The sequence below is a fragment of the Oncorhynchus mykiss genome, chromosome 1 (genome assembly GCF_057628025.1).
Source record: "Oncorhynchus mykiss isolate SJ-2025 chromosome 1, ASM5762802v1, whole genome shotgun sequence".
In the NCBI taxonomy this organism is placed as follows: Eukaryota; Metazoa; Chordata; class Actinopteri; order Salmoniformes; family Salmonidae; genus Oncorhynchus; species Oncorhynchus mykiss.
Window position 1 is genome coordinate 67,251,420 of NC_143022.1, and position 6,000 is coordinate 67,257,419.

General features: G+C 41.7%; 1 protein-coding gene across 1 annotated transcript in view; it reads right to left on the minus strand.

Moving 5' to 3' along the window:
* The window catches only part of LOC110526858 (gamma-aminobutyric acid type A receptor subunit zeta, b), a 71,357-nt gene extending 67,287 nt beyond the window's left edge, over nt 1-4,070 (minus strand). The window contains exon 1 of the mRNA XM_021608051.3: nt 3,618-4,070. The gene's annotated coding sequence lies outside the window, so the exon portion shown is untranslated. The remainder of the gene's footprint in view (nt 1-3,617) is intronic.
* Nucleotides 4,071-6,000: the final 1,930 nt, after the last annotated feature.

Here is a 6,000-nt window from a genome sequence, read left to right on the forward strand (position 1 = left end):
CTTTGTCTGAGCAGTCGGCTAAACACAGCGTTTCCCTCTCCTATGCAACACTCTGTTTCGTCTGCGAGTTCCGATGTTTTGATTTGGGCTCTAATTGACTTATCCTCCTCATCATTCCAGACGAGTTTCTGGCTCCCGTCACCCTGCATCAGTGTAGGGATGCTTGTGACCTTGCTCCCGCCTCCTAAAACATTTTGGGGAATCTGCAGGCTTTGAGTGGATATGAATGTGGTTGGAAAGGAGCTTGCATTTTGAGATGGTGGTGCTGGTGGTGGCGGTACTGATGAAGAAGAAAGTGATGATGATAATAATAATGATGATGATGATGATGATGATAACAACGATGAAAGAAGAAAAAGAAAAAGAAGAAGACAATCAAATAGTTTTGTTGAAAAAAATATCACTCTAACAATAGTTGATCTGAATGTACATCTGGACACTGTGATAGCTTGAGGGAGTGCTTGGCTACATCAGGACAATTTTTGGCATCAGACCTCATCCCAGATGAGTGATGACAGTGCCACTGCAACATCCCAAGTCAGACAGGGCACAAAGGGCCACACGGATGGGACAGCCAGGTCAGCCCAAACCCAAACCCAAATGTCCCTGGCCCTCACTCCCATGATGCACCTGGGCCAGAGAGTGGGCGGTTGGGAGATGAGGCCCATCAATCTGAATCAGGAAGGAGGGATGAGCCACCTGGTGCTCTGTGCCACCCTCCAGGTCCCAGCTGCACCCATACCTCATCATCTCATAGCACTGCCTGTCTGCCAAACCACCAATTCTGCAGAGTAATGTTTGCACAGGGCATAGTCTCTACCCACACCTCAGACAGCATATAACGAGCACAGCAGGGAGGAAAAAGGGGAAATATACACATAGAAAGGAGTTCCTTACCACTGTGCGTCATCCAATACATGTTTGTTGCCTTTGGATTACTTTTTTAAAATGTGTTAAATCTGCTATGTTGTCACTGGGTGGGAAGAGGAAATGACATTCTGAGCACTGGAGTTTTTAAGATAAGGAGCGGGCCTTCCCATCACCTCTCTGCACAACCCAGTTAATGTAAAATCACATTGACTTCAGCTCCCTACTTCCTCTTTTAATATCATGCATGACTGGGAGCTAAATCTGCTCTGCAACTGGTTTAAGCATACTGAGATTCATTGAAACAAAAAAAAAGAGCAAAAATAAATAAATCACATTGTGTTTTTTTTACAGAGCTGCACCGGAACAGAGACAGTTGTCTTGGCTGTTACTCACATCACACAAATGTACATATTTTTTGGGAGAGAGAGGGACATTTCAAAACCTCCAGCCTCCATGAACAGGTCAAGGGTTTCTCTTTTCTTTCGAGATAAGATCAGACCTGACTTCTCATTTGTATACACTACTTGATTACATGAAACAACATCAAAGTACTCTAGCGCAGTTTGGTGCTTAAGAATTCTTGCCAACAGCTGACAGCTACCTTTAATCTGATAGGCTTCATAGCCTGAGGGTAGCAATAGGCTAAAGTGGAAATTACTCCTGATGTGCATCTCTCCTTTCATGAACAGTTCGATACGCATCTAGATACATCGGGTCCTATATGGTGAGTTTCGGTTTGATTAGGGGAACGAATTGATACGATTCAGTTTGATTCGACACACTAACATTTTTTTTGCGTGAGCATATTAATTTTCAATTTTAAATTAATATATGCTGCTGCATCTGTCTGAGATGACTTCTCTAAGATGAGTGTGTGTGTGTCGATGTCAAGGTTGTGTGTTTGCACCCGAGCTGTGTCATGGCTAGAAGGGATTCATCTTTTGTCAAATTACTGTCAAAAATCGCATTTTAAAACCCTAACCATTATTTCGACAATAGCTGGTTCCCTTCCAGCCATTTACCCAGAGCTGAGCCATAGGGCAGGCTGAGCATCTACCACCCCACTATCAATTTACATTTAGCCAATTAATTGACATTTAGCCAATTAATATAATGGAACTTTGTAATTTTACACCCGTCTCAAAAGCCAATAGTTTCGAAGTTTGGAATTTTACTGGAGAACTTCTCCAGCTTTTTCTAATGAATGCCAGCACACACAGCTTGCAGAAATGATTGATGTACTTTATGAAATGACCTGTTATTTTAAAAATAACCAAATATAAATACTATGACTGTTTGTATCAAAAGTATGCTTTATTGCGAACCTGAACAATTCAACTAATAAAGCCTATGATTTGATATTGCAAAAGCTATATCCTAATCTGAATGCTGACGGTGTCGAGCAGATGTACGAATAGCCTAGAACAGAGATAGACCTACCTTGTTGGCGTGATTAGCTGTCTACCGCACTGTGCGACGTGCGCACGCACAGCTGTTATCAGACACACGCAGTTACATGCATACAAGTTCGGTGGGCTACTGAGCAGCAGGAGAGGACACATCAATTGTCACAACAGATAAGAATAATTTTCGGAATAAAACAATATGAGTAAAAAACATTAGGGAACCGGAGATTAGTCATGTTTGAATAGGTTTTCTGACCAATGCATGCTTCATTTGGATCGGTTTGGGCTCCAGTGGACAGATGAACCCGGACCGATGCGTTTCGGTGAATCGTTACGTACCTTGAAATTACCCCATGATAAGAACAATCAATTAATTGTATGCACCAAATAAAGATTAGCCGGCATTACATAATAATGAATAACCATATAAATCCTCCACTCCATCAGCACATGAACACCCAGTTCCACTAAAACGCGCACATCCACACATGGATGCAGATCTACATATAATCATGAGGGGCTGTATGAAATGTGTTTATGACCTTCACCTGGTGTGAGCGCTGCCACTCCTTGTCACTTTGAAATCCCCGTTCCCAAAAATAATTCAAGTGCATAATAGGTGATGGCAATTTGTCGAGGTCTTGACCCCAACTAAAATGTTCTAATTAACCGCAGTGAATATTGTACTCAGTAATAGTCAATCAAGCATTCAACATAAAGCATGGCTACCCATACAGTAAATTAAAGTTTACCCCCACAGCATCCTTTCTTTTAAGTGGAACATTTACACACGACCTCCAATCTTTATGAGCGCAACAGTCACACAGCGTTGATATCCACAAAACTGAATGAATATGAAATGTTCACTCAATCCCTATAAAGCTGTTTTCACCCTATACACAAGATTATAATGACATTATTATAAGATAGGCTATTGTTCAGTGCTTCACTTGTATATGGCACAAATGTGATATTTGAGATATTTGTAAAAAATAATAATAATAAAACATGAACCTACGAATGTTATTGTTTATTAGGCTACTTTTCATTTTCAAAACATAAATTAGCAAACCATTTAAAAACAATTGAAAGTCTACGAAGCTTCAAGTCTACGAAGCTTCAGCGTAACGTTACTGACTTGGCTGTAAACAAACCAATATGCTCAACAAACGAAACATGTTCCCTTGATTGAAGGTAGGTTTACTCAACCATATTCAAACATGTAAAACGTAAGTACAAACCCAAGAATCATTCATTGTACATGCCAAAATTCAAGGGTGGTTGTATCATATTTGCTAAACAGGCTACTACAAAGTTAAAAGCACGTAGGCACATTCTTACCTGTAGTGATTGGTGTCCGAGCGCATAACATACATTTCAGCATATACTAGCGATAAGTGTAATCGAATTTTCCTTGGCATTAAAATTAAAGTTGTAACCGGTAGCCCACTTCAGTCACCAACATCTGCCTGCGAAAACAACTGGTGCTCTGTCAGCGAATTCCCGTCGACAAGGAGAAGCCGCTTGTGCACAATGAATCGCAAAGGTCCTACCAACCAAACCTACTGCCGCTTTTGGGTCTCTAAAGACAATGCACGAGATGAATGTCACCAACAATAACTTGGCCCATTCAGAACAAATTAATTTATTTCCACTATTTATATAATGAAAAAACAAATAAAATTAAGACCACCATTGGATAATGCGATAGCTTTAGTTTAAAACATTTTTCATTGGGAAGCTACATTGACAGTGGCAAAATCACCTCCCATTTAACACTGGGACAAAGTCGTTGTAGAACAAAGCATAGTAGCCTGTCAATTATTGAAGCCCAAAGGAGCCAATCGCAGAGGGAATAAAATTTCATTTCTGGGATGGCAACATCCAAGCATATGGAAGACATCCTATTCTTAAATTAGCCAACACTTTACATAACAGCTTATAAAATGTATTTATTCCATTACATGTAGTCCTATTTAAACTTTGAAACTCAACAAAGAAATATGATTTGTGGTATATTCTCATAGTTATAATTGGACCTTTGACACAGCCCGTAATGTGCCTTTGCTGATTTATTGGTACTCTGAAGTATAATAATCCTGTCAGTGCTAGTTTAACAGTTCGCTTCACCACAGAGAAGTAGCTACACACATCGAGTGAGTCAGTGGCATAGCTTTCACCTGGATTCTCCTGGTCAGTCTATGATCCCTTATTGATGTCACTTGTTAAATCCACTTCAAATCAGTGTAGATCAAGCCGAGGAGACAGGTTAAATAAGGATTTTTAAGCCTTGAGGAAATTGAGACGTGGATTGTGTATGTGTGCCATTTGGAGGGTGAATGGATATGAACTATTTCAGTGCCTTTGAACCGGGTATGGTAGTGGGTGCCAGGGACACCGGTTTGAATGTGTCAAGAACTGCAACTCTGCTGGGTTTTTCACACTCAAAAGTTTCCGGTGTGTAGGGCTGTGGCGGTCATGACATTTTGTCAGCCAGTGAATGTCAAGCAAATAACTGCCGGTCTCACAGTAATTGACCAGTAATTAACATAAACAAGTTTAGCATCTCCTGGCTTCCATGCATAGTCTATAAACCACTGATGCAGACCTGTTAAAAAGTTTAATGAATCCATGATTCATTTTAGACAGGTCTAAAGAAACATGATATGAAGAAAATGTGCTCTATTTCAGAAGAACATAATAGTATTCTCTGAGTTGTCCTTATATTTGGCCCTGATATGGCTATGACATATGGCTGTGGGCTACACTCAATCAATCACATTTATTTATAAAGCACTTTTTACATCAGCAGATGTCACAAAGTGCGATACAGAAACCAAGCCTGAAACTCCAAACAGCAAGCAATGCAGATATAGAGGCACGGTGGCAAAGAAAAACTCCCTTGAAAGGCAGGAACGTAGGAAGAAACCTAGAGAGGAACCAGGCTCTGAGGGGTGGAAAGTCCTCTTTTGGCTGTGTCCCGGGTGGAGATTATAAGAGTACATGGCCATTTAAGGCCAGATTATTCTTCAAGATGTTGAAACGTTCATAGGTGATCAGCAGGGTTAAATAATAATCACAATGGTTGTGGAGGGTGCAACAGGTCAGTACCTCAGGAGTAAATGTCAGTTGGCTTTTTATAGCCGAGCATTCAGAGGTCAAGACAGCAGGTGTGGTGGAGAGAGAGAGTCGAAACCGGCAGGTCTGGGACAAAGTAGCACGTCTGGTGAACAGGTCAGGGTTCCCTAGCCGAAGGCAAAACAGCTGAAACTGGAGCAGCAGCATGACCAGGTGGACTGGGGACAGCCAGGAGTCATCTGGCCAGGGAGTCCTGAAGCATGATCCTAGGGCTCAGGTCCTCCGGGAGGGGAGGGAGAGAAAATTAGAGGGAGTATACTTAAATTCACACAGGACACCAGGATAATTACACCAGATATAACAGACTGACCCTAGCCCCCCGGCACATAGACTATTGCAGCATAGATCCTGGAGACTGAGACAGGGGTGGGTCGGGGACACTGTGGCCCGTCCGACAATACCCTCGGACAATACCCCTATGGCCTCCACATGGCTCGTTGTGGGCATGGGCTATCTTTATCCCCCTCTGTGTTTTAGGAACCACCCACCTTCGTTTGATGTCGGTTTCTGAAACATAAACACAGTAGGTGTAATCTACAAGTGTGAGGTTCTGTTTGGTTGTGTACAGCGAACGCAAGTCGTGTGA